Source organism: Crinia signifera, chromosome 3 (assembly GCF_055691185.1).
Source record: "Crinia signifera chromosome 3, ASM5569118v1, whole genome shotgun sequence".
Lineage (NCBI taxonomy): Eukaryota > Metazoa > Chordata > Amphibia > Anura > Myobatrachidae > Crinia > Crinia signifera.
In genome coordinates this window covers 47,891,448-47,917,021 of record NC_139219.1, presented here as the reverse complement: position 1 = coordinate 47,917,021, position 25,574 = coordinate 47,891,448, and the positions used below count along the sequence as shown (strand labels likewise).

The window sequence follows — 25,574 nt, the reverse complement described above, 5'->3', positions numbered from 1 at the left end:
CAAACATACCTCCCGACATTTCGATAGCAGGATGTAGGACAGTCATGTACGATGAGAGCTGCGTGCTCCTGGATGGGCGTGGTCAGTTAAAGGGGTGTGGTGTCACAAGAATGCTGCTGTTAATCCTACCCCCATTTTGTCACTGTGGGGGAATATCCTGTGAGTGGTTAGTGACAGGGGGCCTCCCAACTGACCCCCCCCCCGCCCCACACATATGGGACAGGCCAAAAAAAATAAACATTACCTCTCCACAAAAATCAAAGTACAATTCAAAGTAAACCAGTTACATATACAGCTTCAGCATCAGTAATAAGTGACACATTTAAAGTATGAACTTTATGTTTGGTCCCTGAAACAATTCAAATGTTCAAATATTTGAAACATATTCGTTGCTGGACAATGAGAATACTGCAGAACATTTTCCAGCTTGTTTTGTAATATCTGCAGCCATTAACATAAGGACTTAAGCCCTAGTTTATATTTTATGCTATACTTCCAGGCATATGGTTTTGCCAATTTAAATTCATCATTTTGCTTAACTTAGTTACCCAGAATAAAAGACACCTGAATAATTAATTATGTAGCTCATTTAACAGGAGACAAAGCCTGACGAATTCCATCCTAGATCTGTCTGGCTTTGGTTAAGGTCTCTGATTTTTTGCTGACAACTATTATCCTCATTTATTGTACATTAATTCTAGAATCTGTTCCTCCCATTATATTCCCAATCACAAGAAAAACAAATGACAGAATATTTGCATGGACTGCAATAAGCAGTAACCAGGTAAATGTTCGAGATCCTTCAAAGCGGAAAGACTAGAAGTTGCATTTATGTTTTCGATATAAATTCTACTGTTTAATAAAATGAAATAAACAGCTTGATTTAGAACGTGAAATGCAGGGTAGACGGAGAAAAACAGCCTTTGATTTTTCCATTGTTTTTCAATGCATCACGGTCCAGACTGCGATGTAGTTAGATGACGAAACGTACATAGTCCAGTTGGTAGCTGTAAGGAGTAATGGACTGATGAAACAATTTCCACTTAATGAATCAGAAAGCTTAACTTGTTTATAGACATATCAATCATCCCAACTGTATTAAAAATCCAGATGGTAGTAAAAACTGGATTATTTACAGAATCCAGAGTACAATATGGGATAACAGAATATCAAACCATCACATCAATATTTCCCCTCAACTCACTCAATCCTCGGGGTTGAGAAAACGTTAAAAATTATTTATTGCACAATCAGTCTACAGTTTGCAATGGTTGCCTTGACAATACTAGACTTCCTTGATACTCAGGTACTTATCATTACTAATCGGCCCAGTGAGGGCTGGACTGATCCACTGCTGGATTTAGTTACTGCTAGTTATTAGTCATTGCCTGTATTAGCATTAATTGTCTAGGCACTGTATCTGTTTGAAGCTTATATAGGGGATAATTTATTGGTTGCCCATAGCAACATCTTAGTAAATGAGTCCTTTAATGTCTATACCTACTATTTTTTTTAAATATTCTTCCCTGCTGCCAGGCCTGACCTCTGCTTGTAGAGTCAATATAAGTTATTTAGCATAATTTTGGCCAAAAATATAAGCCCACTTGTTGCTATCAGGTTAAGGTCCTTATCCAGATCTGATCGCAGTACAAATCTGTTCTCAAAATGAGCAAAACCATGTGCACTGCAGGTGGGGCAGATGTAACATGTATAGAGAGTTAGATTTGTGTGAGTTATGTTGTTTCTGTGCAGGGTAAATACAAGCTGCATTATTTTTACATTGCAATTTAGATTTTAGTTTTAACACACCCCACCCAAATGTAACTCTCTCTGCACAAGTTACATCTGCCCCACCTGCAATGGTTTTGCCCATTTTGAGAACAAATTTTTACTGCGATCTAAGGGCCTAAATCCTAATGTGGGTCTTTAACATTCCTAAGGCTTAGGTTCAGAGCATGGGAATCCTCCTTAGGAATGTTAGGGAATTACCTGATAAGGTCATCTGGTCACATTGGGTGGACTACATTTTTGGCCAAAATTCTGTTAAGCGCTTCAGTTTTTCTCTATATTAAATCACAGAGTTTAATCTAATTGTTGTGGTTAGCAGTTTTCAGTAATTAGACTATGCACCTGCATTTTCTTTTATATCTTTTGTAGTACTACAAATCTTAGCATGAAAGCACCTCTCATTGGGCGAGATGCACTAAGCTTGAAAAGTGATCAAATGGAGAGTGATAAAGTACCAGTCAATCAGCTCAGTCATGTGACAGTTAGTAGCTGATTGGCTGGTAGTTTATCCCTCACCATTTTATAATTATGTTTAGAATCATGGCATGCATTCATATTACAGATGGATCACCTCTCATTTATCCCCAGCCTTCGCCTGATCCCCTCCGCTGGCAAGAGTTGGCGGAGAGGTGCTCTATCTGACGGGGAAGCGTGAGCGTCCCACATGAACGCGCGTCCCCGTTGCTTGGCGGTGGGCAGCGATATCCCTGCCCATCTCCGCTTCAGGGAGACAGGCAGGGTTGGGTGGGGGGGGGGGTGTGCAGGGACTGGCGGGGAGCTGCGGGGGAGGTTGCAGAGAGCTCCGTTGGAACAAGGTGGGCGAGCATCTTGTGCGCACGCACCCTCTTTCGTGGGATGGCAGTGGCTGGCGATTCTAAACAGTTACCCAGCATTAGGGATTCCTGACAATACAAACGGTAAGATGGTTTAGAATGAAATGTTACTATGTGGGATATGCGAGATGAGTGATGCTCGGTTCTCCACACTCCAGAACATTTTCAATAAAAGAAGATATTTTAAAATGACTGCCACCAACACATATATTTTGCACTGTTGTCTTATACAGTATTGTACTATCCTGTAGGCTGTCTATAAAATGTAATCCAGCATTTATATGCAACACAGTAAGCATATAATAACTATAATAAACTAAAAAAGATTTTGTTTACTTTGTATTATGACAATAGCATTGCAGTATTAAATCTATATCTGCCATTTCAAACCATAATCTATGAATATTTTAACACATGTGTACTCAGTGGGGTGTATTATCATACTGATATAAATAGAATTAATGAGCAGTCAACCTGCCACATGTCATGACATATGACAGGGCAGCTAGAGCACGGAAAATATTTTTTGCCTGGTTCATGTTAAGGTTTTGCTTTTGTATCTTGATAGCTTTCAAGCGTTAACCCAGCTATTGTTTAAATCTGGAGAACGGTTCTTTCCAAATACATGTTATCACACTGAAACACAGTGTTATACCCGAAAAAGGACAAAAACAAACAAACCCTTTATGCATTCCATGAGCATACTGTGATGTACTTGAAATTACAGTATAATGACTTATGATGATGAGCTAAATTTAGTGATTTCAGAACCGGTACGCAAGTGCAATCTTTGAGTTACCCCTGCCCCAGAACTGGCTTGTCAGTAGTTTGCTGACCCATGCACTTTAAATAGAACGGTGTAGGCTACCAGTGTAGGTTTCTGGAAATGAAGCCAGATATTTGTATATTTGCCTTTTTGTATCTATCCCCCAAATATTACACACATATATTTTGCTGCTACAGATAGGGAAGTTCTCTCCCTTGCCAACAGCGTATCAGATTTCAGTATCTGGCGGCTGCTGGCAAAGGGTGGGCCGGCGGACATGGATGCACGAGGGTCTCACAAGCTCGTGCGGCCATTGCTGAGAATGGGGCGCATGTGCCGCCTGGCGATAGCGCAGGTTGGCGGACAGCTTGATAGGAGCCGCTCAGATGAGAGCGTCTCCATCTGTAAGTGATGCATCTAAAGCGCCCTACACATGTAGCAATATGGGGAGATGAGCGTTCTGAGTGATTGCTAGCTCGCTCAGAACACTCAGATCGCTCAGCACACAGCGCTGCACAGCTTATACACGGATTATACATTTATCCAGCTTGTTGTATATTAATTACTGGGGCGATAGCGATGCACATCACTATAACTATACCCCTACACACAGCAATGTAGGGACAATTTCTAAGCAATCTAATGAGATTGCTTAGAAAATGCCCGCGAATTGCTATGTGTATAGGCCCATAAGAATGCATTGAAAGAGGTCTAAAACATCTTAAAAATACTAAAAGGAGAGCACTGTGACAAGATAAAGGAATCGTGGTGAAGAAAAGTTTATGTTTTCGGCCAGGATTGAATACTGATGGTGGATATTTCTGCCTGTTGGAAATATTGTCTGGGATTGAATACAGCTATTAAGTCAAACGTCCCAACTTTCCCTCATTGGGGGGAGACTCCCTGAAATAGTAGCAATCTCCCTGACTCCCTGAAGAGTCTAGCAAACTCCCTGATTGCACCTTATCGCCATTATGGCACACATTTAAGTTTGTTTTCTTACACAAGCAAAGGTTCCTTGTGTCCATGTATAGAAAACACAATACATGATCAAGTCCTGGAAAGTATCAGAGTCTTTTCATCAACAAGTAGATATTACTGTTCTGGGGCTCATTTACATTTGAATGTCAGTCACTTTTCGTACATGCCTCTTCGATGTAGCAGGTCAGGTCTGTGCTTTTCTGTGTTACTTTCATCATCTCCCTAAAATGCTTTTTTAAAAGTAGCCAAGTATAGATTAAGTCCTACAGATGGAGCCACCATCATATGTAGCGCCGATGCTGCTGAGAGGAACCGCCGCGCACCGATCTCCTCAGGCACAACGGGAGCCGCTAAGATGGGAGCGGCTCCATCTGTATAACAACAATATTTTCACATAGCCATCCCTAACATTTACATTAGCCAAATACGAAGGAAACAATATACAGTAGTTTGAACGTCAGTTCCGCTAACTAAATAATTATTTTATGTTATACTGTAAGTAAACAACTGCATTTAGTTATCCTTCCGTTTCTACTATTCACTGTGAATTATGATACTAGAATATTTGAAATAGCTTTAACCCTTTAAGTGCCAATGTTGCTGTGAGCGATCCTCAAAATATCTGCTAAAAATTCCAGCGACTGTTTTTTTTTTTTGTATAAATAAATACAAATACAGATGTAGCCGGATTTATCTTTGCCCGGTGCTCGCCAGACACTCCTCTCTTGCGTGCGCCGGCGATAGACACTGGGACGCACACGCGCGTCCCAGGATCACGGCGGCTGGACAGCGTCTCGCTGCCTGTCTCCGCTTCAGGGAGACGCAGCCCAGTTCGGGGGGGGGGGGTCAGGGTGGCGACTGGGACAGGTGGCGATGGTGGGGGAGGCAGCGGGGACCCCCACCAAGCTCCGTTGCCACGGGGCGCACAAGCGTCTCATGCGCGCGCCCCTGGCGGTAGCCGGCCACTGGCGGTGGATGGTGGTAGAATCCACTGCAAAGATGGAGCCGGCTCCATCTGTACAGACAAGTCAATTAATTGAAGTTTATTTAAACGTTGCACCCAAAAACAAGAACAGTTGCTGGCATTTTTAGCAGATTTTTCTATATTTTATAGCAACGTTGGCACACAAAGGGTTTAATCTGTATTTGCTTCAACTCCACTAATTTCACTTGCGAATGAAGCACTGTAGAGATAATGTATGTTCTTACTTCCCGTCAAGAATGTCATTTGGTCCAGAAATCTCTGCCAATACAGTGGTAGTGATTCTGTAATCTCACATTTTCCAGACATTTAAAAATGACTTTAAAGGGGTCTAGTCATGACATTGAAAACGAGTTTGTACAAACGATAAAATAAATTAAGGAAAAGATAAATTGCAAGTTATTTGAAAAATATCTGATAATTTATTAATAGCATTTCATAAGCCTGCATTTTAAAAAAAGTGTATATTAAATGTATAATGTAAGAAATGTCAATAATGCTGACATTACAGGGACATTAAACCTAAAAATAGAATAGAAATGTAGTATAGAAATGTAGTATAGAAATGTTAATAGTTTATTTTTACAAAGTGAATTAACAAGAAAAATCTAAATCAAATCAATATTTGCTGTGACAACCCTTTGGGCTGGATGAATGGCCTGATTCAGAGTTGATTGCACATGCAGTATTTTTCACTAATGGGCAAAACCATGTTCACTAGAGCCAAATGTAACGTGCAGAGAGAGTTAGATTTGGGTGAGTTATTTTGTTTCTATGCAGGGTACATACTGGCTGCTTTAGTTTTGCACTGCAATTTAGATTTCAGTTTGATCACACTTCATTCAAACCTAACTCTCTGAACGTTAGATTCGTCCGATCTGCAAAGCACAAGGTTTTGCCCATTCGAGAAGGATTTTGCTGTTGCCCGGAATGCGGTACGAGACTGGCGCCCACGCGGGATGGTGGCCAAACTCTGAAATTTTTTTAACCCCTTCCCGACATATGACGTACATTTACGTCATATGCCGGTTGCGGGGGAATCAAGCCAGCTCACGGAGTGAGCTGGCTTGAAAGAGAGCAGGTAATGGCTGTATATTACAGCCAGGTACCTGCTCTCACGGACACGAGCGGCGAGTTCGCCGATCGTGGCCGTTTAACCCTTTAAGCACCGCGGGCAAAGCGCCCGCAGTGCTTAAATAGCTGATCGGAGGGGGGGGCGCCCCCCTCCGGCGCCGATCGGGGCCCCCCGCGGCGAGATCGGAGGGTGCCGATCGGTTGCCATGGCAGCCAGGGGTCTAATGTAGACCCCTGTGCTGGCCATGTCAGCATTCCTATTACATCCTGCCTGAGGCAGGATGTAATAGGAAGTGCTGAAAATCACTATGTTCAGCCATAGAGCTCTATGGCTGAACCTAGTACAGGCGATCGCGCCCCCTAGTGGTCAAGTACACTAGGGGGCCTTGTAGTAAAAGTAAAAAAAAAAAAAAATAAAGTTAAAAAATAAAAAAATAAAAAATAAATATTAAAAGTTCAAATCACCCCCCTTTCCCCATTTCACAAATAAAAATAAATAAAAAATAAAAAAAATAAACATATTTGGTATCGCCGCGTTCCTAAAAGTCCAATCTATTAAAATATAACATTAGTTATCCCGCACGGTTAAAGGCGTAAACGGAAAATAATTCCCAACGCCAAAACTACGTTTTTTGGTCGCATCCCCTACCCAAAAAAATGTAACTAAAAGAGATCAGAAAGTCGCACATATCCCATAATGGTATTAATTAAAAAGTACACTTCAGCCCGCAAAAAATGAGCCCTCACCCAGGTCCGTAGGTGGAAAAATAAAAAAGTTATAAGCCGCAGAACATGGCGACGCGACGCAAATTAGAAAAACCGTAAAATTTTCTATTTTTTTTTTAGTGGTAAAACGTAACGAAAACTATATAAGTTTGGTATCACCGGAATCGTAACGACCCATAGAATAAAGATAACCCATCATTTTAAACGAACTATGAACTCCAAAAAAACCGTAACCAGCGCAAAATTGTGGAATTGCGTTTTTTTTCCTTTTTACCCCACATTGAATTATTTCCTGATTCCCCAGAATATTATACGGTATAGTAAATGGTACCATTAAAAAGTACAACTTGTCCCGCAAAAAAAAAGCCCTCATGTGTCTATATAGCCGGAAAATTAAAAAAGTTACGCTTATTTGAACGCGAGGAGGAAAAAAAAAAAAAGTTAAGAAAAAACGCCCCGTCGGGAAGGGGTTAAAGGGGCAATTATTTGCAAGGCATTATTTTACATGATGGGGATAATTCAGGATGGATTGCAAAATATAGATAAAACGCAGTGGACTGCAAGTAAAAAAGTCACCACTCAGACAGAAAGATTAAATGGCCCTTGCAAAATTGTGAATGCATCGCTAATTGCCGTGCATTCACAATCCATTAGCAATTCTTGGACCATCGAAGAGTACTTTCTGTCTGAGCAAATGTGAGTATATCTGAGGCTGCCACTAATCTGCGACTGAAACATACTGGAAGTGGTCATCGCTGACGTCAGAGACCCAACTCAAAAACACCTGGGCACACCTGTGTTTTACCAACCACACCCAGATGCCATGTTTCCACCCCTAAATGCAGGCTACCTGTCATTAAAACTGGAACTCGGTTGTGAATACTAGGCATTCGCAGTTTCAGTCACAGTTTGCACTTGCGATCCATGCTGAATAACCCTCTATATCTGGCCATTGCCTTTAAAACAGCATCAATTCTTCTAGGTATACCGAGGGAGAGCCAGCCTTTACAATCTTAGCAATAATGCTTTTATTAGCCATTTCTTTGTACAATATCAGGATAATTACAGTCACAATAGAGCTAAGTATCCCCCAGCGAAGCGGTTTGGGGCAGGGATATAACTGTCACATTCATATATCTATATAAGCAATGTAAGCTTGTGAGAAGTGCCCTCCTACATTTTTGACTGTCTTTACCTGCCCAATTAGTTTTATCATTGTTTCCAATTGCAAAGTGCATATAAGAAACTGTTGTAATAGGATGGAGTCAAAATCCCAGCGGTCGAAATACCCACGTCGGAATCCCGACTGCCGCAATGCTGGCAATTTCTCTCTCTATGGGTGTCCACGACACCCATAGAGGGAGAATAAAATGTGTGCCGAGTGTAGCGAGGTACCGGGCCCGCAAGGGGGGGGGGGCGATCCACAGCATGTATCCTGACCATCAACACTGCGACAATGGCGATGAACCAGACCATTAGAAAAGCAGCATTTACGCATAGTAAGTAGAGCAGGGTGGTTTTGGACCAAGCCTATTAGTCTATATACTAATCAACAAATAAATATTACGCCTCTATCATACACACAGAGCTTGTGGTATACCTTCACTGGACCAATGGAGACAGTACAGAGCAAAAGCGGAGAAAAGGGTGGGGCAAGTTGATGGGTGGGGCAAGTTGATGCAACATATGCCAGATCCATATTACTACTTAAAAATATTGTTTAAACTCATTTCTTCTAATCCATGTGCCTATCAAAATGAGTAGTAAGATTGAGAGGATATAATTTCCATACAAAAGGGTTCAGTTGTTATGCAAAAGAAAAATGAGGGCTTGGCTAAAAGTTTAATATTATTTTAGATGGGTAAGATGGAAACAGTATACTGTCATCGCAAAGTGGGTAACGTGAAAACAATATCATTATCAACTTGAGACAACATAATAGATTTTCTCCACTGCTTTGGTTATAAAACAACAAAATACACAACATTTCGAATGCAACATGACACCATGTGTTGGAAAATCTTTATTAGCCTACGCACTTTTGTTATAAACAAAAAGTTTGATCCAGATCGAGTGATACGAGGCATTACACAAACACAATGGGGTACTAACTGCTCTCACACCCTAGTTAGAAAGAGCCATGTCACTAAAAGCCAAAGGTCACATAGAATGGCTTAAATAAATATGGCACTACATAAATTATTCACTTAGAAATATACATGCGAGCCTAAGAACCAGAAGTCAGGCTTCTGTTACCATTGTTTGTTGAAGGCTGGAGAAAAGCCACAAACTGTAAGTATGAATAAGTTGTGCATTTTAGGGAAGCTACGGAACATTTTGTAATGTCAGCATGAATCTGAAAACCACAAAACATAATAAAACTGTACTTTTGCAGGGGAAGGTTTGATGGATGATCGGTGGGACCCACATATTCCAAAGACAAAAGTAATCTGTTACACTAAATGAGCTGAAGGCATCCAAAATACTTTTTAATTTTTTTTCTTTCGTTTTGGAAAACATTCTGAACTCATTAATTCCCTAGGCCCATCCACATCCTCTTGCAGAAAGAACGCACTGCATAACCCAGGCAGATGGTATATATAGAACTTTAGGAATATTCTCTTGGCAGATTTATCATCTATACATTTCTGCTTGGAATCTCTTCTGAATGAAACGCCTTAGTGCAAGGCTGGTCAAACCGGTCCTCGAGATCTACCAATGGTCCACATTTTCCAAATCCCCTAGTTGGTGCACAGCTGTAGTCATTACTAACTGTCACATTTTCAAACATGCTGCATTCATTCCTTCATAGGTTGCATGAAAAAAATGAACTGTTGGTAGATCTTGAGGACAGGTATAGACACCCCTGACTTAGTATATGTTCCTTTCCCGGTGACAGAAAAAATGACCCGCTACCTCTGCAGACACACATACAGTTGGCAGATCATGCCCGCAGAAGCATCTCTCAAGTTACACTACAACCCCAGCGTAACATGAGAAATAGATCCTGTTCTCTATGGCCCCAAATGTTATTGTTAAACAATCCAGAAACTTTTGTCCCAACACAACATCCTGGTTGTATATATATCACAACTGTAGACATGGGTGGTAATCACTGCCATCAACATTCTGAAGGGGGATAGTCAGCAAACCAGGTATGCACATCGCTGATGGACAATTTTGACCTATTTATTTTCTGTATATAATTCAAATAAAATGTAAACAAATATCATAATATAGCATGCTACTTTATGCTACCAAGAGATAGTTCTAATAACTCTCAAAAAATACTAAATTGAATGCTAAGTAAAGCTGTTTAAAAAGAAGTTTTTTACGACATATGATGACATTGGGAATTCAATCGGCAACTGGCCCAAGAGAAGCGATAAGTTATTTTTGGGGAAGCTGAGTAATGCGCAGCTGGTTCCATAATATGTTCAGAAACACAGGCAATGCATGATTTCTCTCCAATACTATTAAAATAATGACTACCATAATAGAGGGATTAATATAAATACGGCCCATGATCTGTTAATCACTCAAGCACATCTCAGTACCATCGATATTTCCCAGTGAAATGACACACTAGGCTGCATTTCCTACAGCTTGTTTAACAAAATGGATCTACAAGGGGTACCCTTAACTTTACACATAATTGTATAGTTATATTCTACAAACAGTGCTCTTATTAGTAAAGCTATAAATGTTAATTTTAGATGTTTGTTTTCAGAGATGGAAATGTAGTTGTAGGTGTGTCCATGGAAATGCAAGCCGTACAGATGTGGACACAAAACACCATTATTGTCAGGCACCGATTCTGGAGGTAAGGCTGGGTCCAAGGCAGTGGTGTCGGCAGCGCTCCAACTCAGCATTGCTACATCATTGCCCCCCCCCCCCCCGAGCTAGCAGCTGGGTTCACAAACTTCAAACTAGTTATTGTGATGTATATCTGGTGTGGTGTGAGGTGAATAGTCTATGTCCATGAGGGGAGTGGTTCGAGGTCCATGTCCCACATGGGAATAGGGGGACATGTCTATGTTCTGGCAAGGTGAGTAGTCAAGAAATGTGGGTTGCAGGCAGTGTTCCCTCTAAGCTGTGCGCACGTGCGCGCGCACACAACTCGACGAACGTGCGCACAGACATTACAACAGAGCGCACAAAGCAGCAGTGGTCCCTTTTTGCAGTTGTGGACTCAATTAATGTGTGTTTCACCCATTAACTACATTGTGTGCTGTGTTTTGAATGTTAACATGTTTAATATCATTTTGAAGTAAAGTTAACACAAATGCTGAGCGTCATTTTCCAGTTATATATAAGTGACGCACAAAATGTTTAATTTCCTTCCAAAGTTGCACAGCCAAAATATTTTGCCGCACACAGCCTTCATAAAATTAGAGGGAACATTGGTTGCAGGGCTAGAGATCCATGTCCCATAGGGGGGTGGGGGGCAGTTTATGTTCAGGAAGGGTGAATGGTATATGTCTGTGGGACCCATTAAAGGTTAAAGGTTGATGTTCCATGCAGCGGTGGATGACAAGTGGTCTATGCTCAGTGAAGGCAAGTGCCCATTGTCTGTAGGGGCCAGAGTTAGTGGTCCATGTCATGGTGGGGAGGGTAAGGTAAAGTGAATGGAGGTTTGTGGTCTATGTTGTGTAAAAGTTGTGTTTTGGAGTTTAGAGGTCTATGTCCAGTGCAGACTGCACATATCCATGGTTACGTTAACTTGCAAGGTCCCATTTTTTTTCAGGCATACAGTAAAGTTTGTTTTTAAATAATATATTGAGTTATTTTAGCCTCCTAGCATCCGGAGAAAGAGGAGAACTACAGAAAACAACTGAGTAAACTAGATTCATATCTTAATTTTTGGTAGATTTGAAAATTATTGTGTGTAATATTCCACATCTTCAAATCAGCTTATCAAAAAAGTATTTACAGCAAGGTGTATTAAGTTTTCTTCCTGATTAGGTAATACACATAAAACGCATGATAGACTGCTTATAATAATTGGTTCGAAAATTTACTTACATTTAATGATACAGTCTCAGGTTGCATCTAACTGTCTCAGGAATGACAGATGAAATATGAAGTAATTACAGATAAGGAAACGAGAGGAGGATGCTGGAGCTGATCTTGCAGCAAAATAACATTAAGGAGAGAAAAAGAGGAATGTGTGATTGATTTTAATGTTTGAAGACTAAAAGGAAAATATAAATTGTATGGTTTTTAGAGTTCAGTAAATATAGACTAAAGAAAATACAAATCTTAGTCCACAGGTTAATATTAAATTAAAATATACTATAATATATCACACATAGGGGCTTATGCACTAGCGTCCGAGATCACCGGTGGTGCCGCGCACTTATATGATATTACATATGCCCCACGAAGTCAAACTTGTAAACAATGTAAACATTAGTATTTTTAACATGTCACATTGCTACTGTGAAAAAGGATACGGGTTTGATGCATTAAGAGGACAACCTCACTTAAAAAAAATTCTGCATTCCGAAGTGACAATTTTCATGGTTTAGAAAACTAGGGTTCAAAGGTTTATTTAACCTCCAACCCAAACCCAGGTGTTGCTGATGATGACAAAGGAGTATAGTCATCAGTTTTGGATATAGATTTGCAGGGGCCCTGAGTTAACTAAGCTGGCTACTGTCCCTGCCCCCTCCCCCAAATGGCCACAGCATCCCCCTGTGTATGCTTCATAGTTCACCTACCCCCTTGAGTACTCACCTCAGCTTCCTGCTCTGCATGCAAACACTGCATGCAGGGCAGAGCAGCGGCTCCCAAGTCCCCTTATCAGCAGCACAGAAGTGATGGGTCATGTGCTGATGATGGGGACTAGGGAGCCTCACTGTGCTGTATGCAGTCAGTGCATGCATAATGTAGAGCTACAGCAGCCCATATCATTGGAGAGTGATAAAGGAGAGAAAGATAAACTACAAACCAATAAGCTCCTGTCATTTTTCAAACACAGGAGCAGATGTATTAAGCCTGGTGAAGAGATAAAGTGGAGATAAAGTAGAAGGTGATCACTCACCAGCCATTCAACTCCTAACTGTCATTTTTCAAGCATGGCTGATTGGCTGACATGTTATCGCCTTCTAATTTATCTCCACTTTATCTTTTCACCAGGCTTAATACATCCCCATGTCGGAAATTTGGTAGTTAGGAGATTGGCTAGTATTTTATCTCTTTCCACTTTATCACTTCCCAGTGCTCCCCCTGATAAATGTTTGGTTCTGTATCAGACCCCATTAGAACTTAGGAGGTTATTCTGATCGGAGCGGCCAAACGTGCGTACGTTCGCTATTAACGTACGCTATCCGTACGCGGCCGTTGGGGTTAAGTCCACCCACAACTCAGCCGCATACGTACGGCCAGAAACAACGTCGAAGGGGAGTGGCGTACAAATGTGCGTACGCCAACGTACACGGACGGGCCAGCCCTTACACTCCGACAACTGGCGTACAATTGAGCGTACGCCACCGTTTACGGACGTCTCTCGTCCGTCTTCCCACCGACTTCTTGCGGCTATCTGAGCGTACGCCAGCTTGCACGGACAGGTCCCTATTGTTTTCAATAGAAAAGTCAGCTTATGTCACCGCTCGTGAGAGTGAGCGTACGTCCGTGTACGCTGACATACCCTTCACATATATGGACCTGCAAATCTTGCCTTTCAACTATAATTATGAAAATGAATTAATTGATTGAATTAATTAATGTGCAAAATAGTGGCCATGGGCTTAAAACATTGCTGAAACATCCTTTGTAGGTGTTAGATGTGGTTTATGTTAATGTATCCTAAATACAAAACCTATGTTTGTATTAGAGTGAACACGTTGACACATGTCGACTTGTGTAGATTGAGTGTGCTACTGTGTAAAGTCTATGAAAGCACGTAGTGAATGTGTATAACTGTTTAACAAATACCTACCTTAGCATATATAAGCAGGTCTTACAAAGATTCTTACCTTAAATTAAACAAACCTTTAAATGTAGAGAAGTTTCGAAAGATAAGCTTCCAATGTGTTTGAGTGCTGTGTGTAGGCTTGCAGGTAGTGAAATCATGGTTTGGACTTAATAGACTGCAGCATTGGTTATTACATTCAGGTGTATGTGTTTGGTAGTAATCAGCGTAAATTAGCAAATCCAGGCGCACGCTGGCATGCGGTATCTGTAGGGGTGGTTTGAGATGGCGGTTGGCGGCCGCCTGTTTTGTGTCCGAAATGAACGGTGCTTTAGTCGATCGTGCGGTAGTAGCACCGCTCATTTTTGGTGCACACCCCCGTGTACGCCCATATTTACGCCCATTTTCCCTCATTATTTCGGCCGCTCCCCTCATCACGCCCCTATGCCGCCCCCAATGCCCGTACACTCGCGTATAGGTTTTTTCGCACGTAGAGACCCGTCCGTAAGCGTTGTGGAGTGTTCGCGCCTGCGCATTAGCGAATGTACGCATGCGCAGATCATAACAAACCCCGGGACGTACACTTACGGCCCGGCCGCACCAACCAGAATAAGGCCCATAGTCCTAAAGATGGAACAATGCAAATGTAAATAATGACTTTTTCATTTAATTACTAATAAAATGTTAAGATACTTGGGGGAGCTTTATCAAAGATTGGAGAGAAATAAAAGTACCAACCAATCAGCTCCGGTCATTTTACAGGCTGTGTTTGAAAGACACAGGAGCTGTCTGGCTGGTATATGGATAATGGGGGTTATTCTGGTTCAATCACTCACATGCGAATTCGCATCCTTGCGAGTGAACCAGATCCCACCTTGCGAATGGTGTGTCCCACCATTCGCAAGCCACGTTCCTTCACACTGGCTGTGAATGGATGTTTTACATAAACATCCACTCACATGACAGTGGGAACCATTGAAAGATATGGAAGGTGCTCTGAGCAACCTTACATATGTGTGTACGCTCGGGGGGAAGTATGCGGGCAGTTGACATCCAGCTGCCCGCACCCCGCATGTCCATCATGAACTCATTAGCATGAGAACGCCCAACGATCACATGGGAACACCCATGAAATGCTGGGCATTCCCATATGCTAATGGGAAGCCCCCTACCCCCAAGGTTGGGTTTCTGTTCGCCAACGCCGCACAGAAATGTGCATGCGCAAGCACAAAACATCGGTGGTGTGCGAACACATGCGGCTGGCCGAATTGACCTGAATATCCTATATGTACTAAGCCATGGAAAGAGATAAATCACAAGCTAACCAGCTGCTAATTGCCATGTTACAGGCTGTGATTGGAAAATGATTCCCAGAGGCTTTGGTAGTACCCACATCTCGCTCCACTTCATCCATCTCCAAGCCTTGATAAATCTCCCTACAAGAAAAAAATAACCATCAATTTTTTTTTAGAGAGAATGAACCATTACTCTAGTAATATATAGTATCTGTAAACAGCATGGTCAAATAGTATCTGTAAACCTATGGTCACATAAGTACGGACGGTGTAATGGTTAGCATCACTGCATCACATTGCTGAGGTCAAGAGTTCGATTCCCATCATGAGCCACTGGAGTTTGTATTTTCTCCCCGTGCTTGCGTGGGTTTCCTCAGGATACTCCGGTTTCCTCCCACATTCCAAAAATATACTGGCTCCCGGTATAATATAATTGGCTCCCAACAAAAATATAATTGGCTCCCAACAAATTAACCCTAGAATGAATGAGTGTATGAACATGTATTTGGGAATATAGTTTGTAAACTCCACTGGGGCAGGGACTGATGTAAATGTTGAAATATTCTCTGTAAAGCGCTGCGTGATATGTGTACGTTATATAAAGAACTGTTAATAAAAATAATATGAATGCAACAATTGTATATGCTACTGATCATCAGATTTGGGGTAAAATTTAAATGTGTTAAGTGATTAACTTTTTTTTTTTAACTTTTATTTAACCCAGTTTCAATTAAATATATATATATATATATATATATATATATATATATATATATATATATATATATATTATATATACAAACTAACTGGAATATTTTTTATTTCTATTATTTGAAAAATACTATTCAGGATTCTTTACAAGTGGTTAAAAAATACACAAGCGGTTCATAAATAATTGTTCAATAAGTACTTTGATTTAATCAGAAACCCATGAAATTCATCACATACAGTAGCTTGTATAGCAAAAATATAAAATATAGTATACTTGATTATAAAAATCACTCATTAAAATATTATTAATATCTTGCACATTAAGAAGGCAAAATTAACTTAAACAGACACAAAGCCTGCATTTTTATTTCAGGCTGCATTAAATTGTTCCATAGTCATTTTATAAAGTAAAGAAATTGCATCTAAAATCTGAAGCATTTACAGCCTTGGAGAGAATAATTTGAGTTCACTGAAAGGTTTCTTCTTCAAAGGTCAAAAGTAGCATTTCCTTTAAGGTTTCATGTCATCACCTAATGAAATTAACCGTAGAAAACACTATTAAAATGCTACGTGATAATGGAGTGCACACTGCAAAAGAAAGCTTGTGAATATATATTAAACTTTGTATACCAACTTTTTTGTGAAAACAACGTGAAAGTTTGAACTTTAATAAATGTTTTTGGTCTGTCTCAAAAAAACTTGTCGCTAAACTGGCTGAAATACTTCATACAAACAGGAAGAAACTACTGTATCTTTACTTTGAATATATTTTGTGCACTTTTAGTAAAACAATTCCTTAAATTTGTGCACAAAAAAAAATGAAATCTGTTATTTGTTATGTTACTTTGGCTTTTTAAGGGAATCTTATTTCCCGCTCCCTCCATATGAATGGGTCACCTTTTGTATGAGTCAAGCATGACTGCATTAATTAATGTACGCTGTCACCCATATTTAAACGTTAAACTTCACTGACCATAATTATTAATATGAGAGAAAGAAACTCAGCAATCAATGTCAAACACAGTCTGGCACCTTTTATGACCACCTCATAAATTATTTTTCACCCTTCTCCAGACCCTTAACAATGCCCACAAACCACAACATTTTTACAAAATCTAAGACCGATAATGTGGTTACTTGAATGGCAAACAAATTTGTCTTTTGATTATTCCATGGGTAGCATGGTTATGTGTTCCAGCTTTGTACTGTAGGTTGAGTACACGAAACGGAAATTGTATGGGAATAATTATATGAAAGAGATTATTATATCCTATTCCATCGGTGTGTGGTTGGTGTACCACAAAGAGACTGTGATATATTTGTGTAGGAAATGTTTAGTGCAATTCTCCGGAAAGAAATAGGACCGGAGCATATGCAGCAATATAGGGAATGTTTCTATAGTAAAAAAAAGCTCACTTAGAATATGAGAGAAAAAAACTTGAAGGTAAATAGCAATTAAATGGGTCTCACGTCGAATACCGTCTTCGTAACATTTGTTACAGTTGACAAATTTGTAAAGATGCGTCACAACAAATTAACATTATCAAGACGCGAGCTGAAAATTCTTACTTTCACCAATGCCATTTGTTGGTTTTGGCACTTTTTCATATAGGTGTGTTATACAAGTGACAAGGTGCCAGTCATCCAAGCTGTGAGGTACCAACATAATCTGTTCATGGCTACAGATAATTTACACTTGGCTGAACACCTCTCATCGGGTGATCACTAAACTACCTGCAGATCTTAAGGAAATGAAGATAAACTGGAAATGGTACAGTATGTTATGCACTTACAATTTTTTATATCCTATCCCCAAACAGGTCAGTATTCTTGCATAATCAGTGTCAAAAATAAAATGTATTGGTACTTATGTATTATCTGGGCTCCCATGTTAAATGCACACCATTTTTTTCATACCCCTACTATCCAACTACGCATGGAGTTGATTTTATATAGTGTGGCGAGCACAGCGAGCCACCGTGCCCGAAGCGTGGCGAGCGCAGCGAGCCCCGCGAGGGGACGCGGTCTCATAAGAAAAACGGGAGCCCAGATATTACATAAGTACCAATGTATTTATGCATATTTGTAAGCATAGCTCTTTGGTACTAATCCTAAAACAAAGGAATACGAATATTACATTAAACAATAAAACACATTGATTTTCACATAAGCAGTAAAATACTGTCCGCGATGTTCATGCCTATGATAATTCTAGGTTTACCTATATCTAGTCCTATTGCTTAGTTTTCAAATTCCCTAGTACTTACTTGATGCCATGCACTGAGATGGCCTTTGGGGTTTGGTCTCATCCAGTATTGTCTGCCAAACTCCACTGCAGTATTAACCCTTTGTGGTCTAGAACAGTGGTTCCTAACCTGGGGTACACTGCAGACCAGTACAAAATAATATTGGTAAAGGCGGAAGAAGAGGAAGAAGCGGTGGCGTAACTATTACATTACCACCCCCCTGCCGAAAATTCGGGCAGTGCCCCCCCCCACACTTTTGGGGGCACCCCCTCCAACCCCTAGGGTTAACAACCCCCTCCCCCGCTTCCTCCCCGTGCACAGTACCTCCTGCCGCTGCCGGCGCTTCTGTCAGGTCCCGGCTCCTGCAGCAGATAAAAAGTGGCTCTCAGAAAATGGCTGCCCCCATAATGCAGTTTTTTTTGGATGCTAGAGTAGAGTAGGTGGCAGCCTCCTCTAGCAACCTTAAAAACGGTCTGCTGTATGGGGGCAGCCATTTTCTGAGAGTCACTTTTTATATGCTGCAGGAGCCAGGACCTGACAGAAGCGCCGGCCGCAGCAGGAAATACTGTGGAGGTACTGTGCAGGGTGTGGGGTAGAAGTCTCCCATTGCCATGGAGATGAACAATGCTGCGCCACTTCCATTTCCGTCTACAGCTTCATCAGCATCTCCTCGTGTTTTTGTCCAACCAGCAATCCACTGGGAGCTACCTGCACTGACCTAAGACATCAGTGATCCTCTGTCACATGCTAACATGGGTGTAGAAAGCAGCATCGTAACAGAAAATACAATCCATGTGAAAAATTTGACCAAAATAAATGCTGATTTTGTAAGACCTGGTTATACTGTAAGACAATACGTTCTGGTGCAGTTGTCTGAAAATAAAATATATCTTTTAAAAATCCATGCTTTGTACTTTAGGCTTCTTTTAATGCTGTTTCAGCATTTTAAATGAAAAATCAAAGATAAAAATTGTGAGGTTGTATCGGGACATAGTCATCACTTAGAATTAGAATGTTTTGTTTGAAAATTGATACATTTGCATTCATACTGCCTGTGTAGTCATACACATTTCACAAGTAAATACATGAATTGCTGCATAGTGGAGGAGGGCGGTGGAAGGGGGAAGAAGGGGGGGGGGAGGCAACAGCAATCTTTCATTGGTCAAGTACAAAAGAGTAACTTTGATGATGATAATTAATACCTTTGTTGAAGCTCCCTGTAAGATTTAGCTAATTGATTGTTTTTAATATTTTGGTAACCTCCATAAATTGGATACAGCATGACTTTATTGTGTATACCAGAGGTTCCAACCTCGGTCCTCAAGGTACATTAATGCTGTTTACACATTGGCCGATATATATGCTGTTCAATTTGAACAGCTGACATACTGTATACAGTAGCTGGACCATCAGCCAGTGCATACAAGCGATGTGTTTGTGAACGTAGTCGTACATATATTGCGTCGGCTAATATATCTAAAGATATATTTAAAATCTGGCCATGTTTTTGCCGTGTCTGAATTAGTAACCTTGCCATACTGTGGAAGGAAGAGGAAAAGACAATCAGGAACATTCAAATATCTAAGGAACAGGTAAAGCACCAAATTACTGGATATGCTCTCCATAGATTGTTGGGTCAAAGAGGGGCTGTCACTGCAAGTGCAAACATATTAACTGATGCTCTTTTATTATTTCTGCTATGTGCTAACAATCAGAAGATCATGGGGCTTATGGAGTAGCCTGTGAGCTGCACCCGCTGTGAAAATTTTAAAGGACAATGATTTAAAAGAAGCAAAATGGTTTGGTTTGCCTTTCAAATGATTGCCGCTTTAAAAATAAGGAATTCCCGCTGAGTGTTAAGCTAGTAGTCTATTACATAAGCGGCCATGGGTAGATTTAGGGGTAAAATACTGTACTTTATTACAGTAAATAATTTTAGCAAATCTACAGTGGAAAGTGGAAAGGTGGCCATACACTACTGCGATGTGTCGCAGCAGTGTACAGCCATCCGACCCCCCCGCAAGCCGCCCGGGACCTTTCCAGGCATTAGGATGTATCGCATGCCGTCCTTTCACATGTGATATGTCACATGCGACCCCTGATCCCTGCAGCTGGGAGGGGGGTCCGAGTTGGAGGTCAAACCTGCATGCAGGTCCGACCTCTGATTCAGGTCTGATGCACACGGGACTACGTATTGGACCCGATTGGACATCAAAGACATTCAATTTGGGTCAGGAGTGGGTGAAATCACTGTAGTATATGGGGGCCTCTAGACTGAAGACAGAGGACGCTGCAGCATCTACATCTACTGCCAGTCTTGAATCTGTGTTTGTAGGCTAATGCCCTTGCTGGCCCTTCTCTTGGTGCTCAATACCACTTGGTGCACCAACCTCATGCCAGATGCAGATTCTCCATCAGAGTATGGCCACTAATGTACATGATTATAAGTCATCAACAACTTCTACACCCCACAAGATGGGCCATCTCCATACGACTGAATAGCCACTTCCCAGTTACCGCCCAGGAACGCACCCTACATTTTCAGCACATTTTTTCTTGTTTATGAATCAATATTGTGACTTTGGGCCAAATTCAGACCTGATTGCACAGCTGCAAATTCGGTGGACAGTTATTGCTAAGCTGCGCATGCAAAGGGGGTGCAATGTGCATGCACGATGCTGGGCAGTGATGAACTCATGATATGCAGAGGGGGTGGAAACTAGCCGTTTAACGGGAGTGCTTAGTAAAATAAAAGGTATATAAAAATAACCTGGGAATGTCAGGGAAAATGCAGGGGTGCCAAAGGCTGTTAGGGGAGTGTGTGTGTGATGTCCACCCTAGACCGGATGTCCCTATTTTTCATTGAGTAAGTCTCTGGCAACTCTGGGACTGAGATGACTTGTGCCCAATGTAAAAACCATTCAATGGTATCCCTGTTAGGGTTGATTTTGGACATATTTTCTCGGCTGTTCATGGTTCTTCATCTATACAGATCATTTTGCACAGTGAGCGCATTAATTTGCAAGGCGAGATTTCACTTAAGCAGGGTGTCGACTTAACTGATCGCTGGCCACTGCGAATTCTCGTCCATGCAATCAGGTCTTAATTACCCTCTTCGTAGGCCAACAATTTGATGCATGTACTGTTTGTATTTTTTGGAACTATGATGCATTTTCAGTTGGGAAACATCAACCATTTGCATGAATACGACAGAAAGAAAAAAAGACCAGCGCTAAACAATCCAAACGTTATTATACACTGAAAAAAATATATAAATAAGTATTTCCAATATTGATGCTGTTTAATAGGGCTGCTCACCTAGCCCCGACAGAAAGAAAATATAAACTGCGCAACAGGAAATACTGATAATTAATAACATTTATTAGAAATATATATATATAAATATGTTGTGCTCTAACACGTTTCTCCACCTACTGTAAGCATCCGTGGCTTCTTCAGAGAGAGAAAATATAGTTTGTGCACAAACTATATTTTCTCTCTCTGAAGAAGCCGCCGATGCTTACAGTAGGCGGAGAAACGCGTTAGGCACAACAAACAACCTTCCATTCTCTTCTGATACACTGAGATCCTGACTTCACTGCACCTAAGGAGACCTGCCTTTCATAACCCAAGCTACTGGTGTTCAAACTCCGGATATAGTTGCACCTATTAAGGAAATTCAGATCCAGCAACTGGGAGGCACTAGGAACTTTAACTGGCTACAAGTCTCCAAGGTACTTTTCTAAAATATTTTTTGTCTGGCCAGACAACCACTGGACTGTTTGGATCTAACTATACTTGCAAAGAGCCTACTAATACAATAACCTGCATTACTAACTCACAGCCTAACCAGCATTGAGCTATCTATGATTGAGGAACAGTACAGTCTAATTTGATGCTATGTATTTTTTATGTTTATTTTTATTTAGATAGATGTGTTTTATGTCCTGATTTTTATAGGTTGTGGCCACATACCAAGTGTATAAATATGTCTAATAAATTTTATTAATTATCAGTATTTTCTGTTGTGCAGTTTATATTTTCTTTCCATTTTGCATGAATGTTGTCATTGCATCCGCTTCAGAATCCGGCCCAGAATGTTACAACTATTGTTAATCAAAATGTTTTACAAAATAAGCATTTGGGGGATACTCACCTTTTGTACTGTACTGTAGAAGCCATTTGCCACCAACTGTGAACTGAAATCAAGTAATGAACTAACAGAAGCAATAAGCTATTGTTAGGAACTGATGGTTTTTAGCGCTTTTGTTTACTTGTTCCAGATTTTTCAAAAAACAAAGATTTAAGAAATTACTTAACTGTGTAATTAAGAAAAGTATCTCTATATATTAATCCTATAAGGTTTTTTTTTTTACTGTGAGATCTATATTTAGATAACATAGTGAACATAAAAATATGGTTGCTATATGAAAACAATGGTCTTGCCATGTAGAGAAAGAGAAAAATAAGATTGGGGCAATGGTTTGGGCATAGAGGAGCATCAAAGTTCCCATGTAATGTCTTTGTGAGTAGTGAGTGCAAGCAGTGTAAATTTTTGCTCTACCGCTAGATACAAAGGGGGAAATAATTTTGTGAGCCAACATGTGACGACGGGTTACCATGCACTACGGTGTGGCGGGAAAATATAATAGTGTGCCGAGCGTAGCGTGCCCTAAGCATGGCAAGCGTAGCGAGTCATGCGAGGGGACGCTGTACACTTCAACGGTGTCCGTGATGACTATGTCGACATTCATGACGAAAAAATAAATGAAGTTCAATGTTAAAAGTAGCTACAGTATAGTGCATAATGGTCACTTAACATTTCCGAGCATGGAAAAAAAACTGTTTTGCAGACTGTCAAAAGGAGAGCACAGCTCCAACAGCAAACCATTTAATTATCAAGTCAGAAAATAACTGAGCACCCACTCTCCATAATGATTCGTTAAGGAGGATGCTAAATTACATTCTCAGTGCTGAAATATCCATGTAGCATTTGCAAATGATATTGCACTTCTAAGAAGGAAAGCAGACAGAGAAAACTGATTAAAATTGATAAAACATAGCAGGAAATGTATATAGTTGACCACAAGAAAGTTTTCATTACAAGATGCTTTCAGACAGCGGAACTTTTTTCTTAGCTAGGTACTTTACTACCAATCATTTTACCAATTTTACAAGTAAATGCACGATAATAGCTCTGATACCGGACTGCATATTTCATGAATGGCTCAGACAATTCCCATCCAGGTTTTTATTCCATAAAATTAGACTAAGAAAGACACAACCTGAATAAAACATAATGTTGAGCCAAAGTTTGTAAAACTGACAGACAAAAAGGAAAAAAAAAGTGAATACATGAAACATATGTCAGTGAATGACTTAACTCCCCCATCCGATGGTTTCCTGTGCTTTACAATAAAAGTGCTTTTGAAACATGCATGCAGCCAGCTGTGGGGTGGAATGCCCGACATATGTTCCTACAGGAAGACTTCATTATTGTCCGTGTAAATATGAATCAACCCCAAAGAATTGTCCATCCTTTTGATGAGCTGTCCTTTAACTTTGTACATATTTTATGCAGGATACAACACAGCTGTTATAACCCAATGATGATGATATGAAACTTTCACTTGTGGAGGTAATCCAACGCGAAGGAAGATAAAATAAACAACTAAAGGCTTACTTACAAATCTTCAACAATAAAATACTAACCTTTTGTATCTCTTGCACATTCACAGACCATGTTTATGTCATTCCGGGATATGCAAGGATTTCTTTCTTCGATCGTTTTACATTGTCGTACATGTAGCCATTAATCCGTACAGTTTGGCAATCTTCCGAATGATTTTCTCATGAAATAAAAGTCCAATGTATGCACTTTTTGTTCTTACTTAAAAGACAAGCAATGCAGAGCTGTAGGGTGTTAATTTACAGCCTATACATATTGCGGTTTAGTAACTGCTTTATCAGATTTTGGACCGCGCTACTGAGATTTGAAGCTCTCGCACTTTGGCAAGAAAACCTAGCTTTGTCGGTGAAGAAATGTTCTCATACTAAGCTATACAGTCAACAACATTCACCTTCTCGGAGACTTTTGGCATGTGATACTGTTAATCCACGATTCATGCCAATATTTTGTGGCTCAAAAACACACACGGATGTTTACTGGGAAACAAGCTACAGATTTGAAAACTGCTAAAATGATAATAATAATAATGAAAAAAAGAGGAAAGAAAAAACAAAGATGCAAAAAAAAAAGCTAAGAAGAAAAGAATACAGTAGTATAATAAGGATACCAGATGGTTTAGGGCCATCAAAGACAGCTGAGCTTGTTATGGTTCATTAACTTCTATCCTACTGAATTCTGGAAGTTGATGTCCCCCTTGTCTTAGGGAGATAAAGAATGAGGGCTTAAAAGCATGAAAGTTAAAAAGTCACAACTGACTCCCTAGCAATGCTATGAATTCTAAGGCATAGTATCTTATCAATAGTACAGAAGGCATTATGAATGTATCCATACTGCATTCCAGATGTGTGAAGGTGGTACGTCATTGATAGTACTGAATGAGGAAGAATAGCTAACACATGTTTGGCAGGTTCTGTCTGCATATATTGTGTGTGTTTTATTTATTTTTATATATGTATATATATACAAGAGTATCATTTATTTATTATTTGTTTTATTCACTTTATTGAATTATTGTAGAAAACATCACAAAGCTAGGGCGCTGAAGACACTATTGTGGGTATATATATATATATATATATATATATATATATATATATATATGTGGTGTATTTATTAACATGCCCATGTAGTTACAGCTATGTGGGAAAGACTGTGTCGGTTTTGCGGTGTGTGGTTTTGCGGTGTTTTGCGGTGTGTGGCCATGCGCTTCCTTATTGTGCGGTCCGCACAATAAGGGAGCACATGGCCACACACCGCAATTCCATCAAAAATGCACTTGAGAGTGGTTCTAGTGACCAACCAGTGTCACGCCCTTTTCAAAAAGAACGACACAGTGTAGCATCACTGCGCTTCATCCTGATTGACCACATCCCGCATCAATTCGAGGGGGTGATAGGTCACTCAGACTGATGCAATGTGAATTGGGCTGGATCTACAGGCTGGACACTCTATCTCCCAGAGGACTCAATGAGTACTTGGGCGTCTATAGTTTTGTATAAGTGGGAGTTAGTTAGTTATATATTTACTCCAGCAGAGTTTACATCCATCGTTTTCTTCTAAGTGCCAA

At 40.4% G+C, this 25,574-nt stretch overlaps 1 long non-coding RNA gene across 2 annotated transcripts; it reads right to left on the bottom strand.

Annotated features, from left to right (window-relative positions):
- Positions 1 to 249: 249 nt before the first annotated feature.
- LOC146062479 (uncharacterized) lies at positions 250 to 24,355 on the bottom strand. 2 transcript variants are annotated; one of them, XR_014471344.1, is made up of 4 exons: positions 24,031 to 24,355; positions 15,392 to 15,502; positions 12,176 to 12,274; positions 250 to 1,007 (listed from the first exon to the last, which is right to left on the bottom strand). It is a non-coding gene; the product is annotated as an uncharacterized LOC146062479 (long non-coding RNA). The 2 variants fall into 2 exon arrangements; XR_014471343.1 differs by having other exon boundaries at positions 15,460 to 15,502.
- Between the last annotated feature and the right edge of the window lie 1,219 nt (positions 24,356 to 25,574).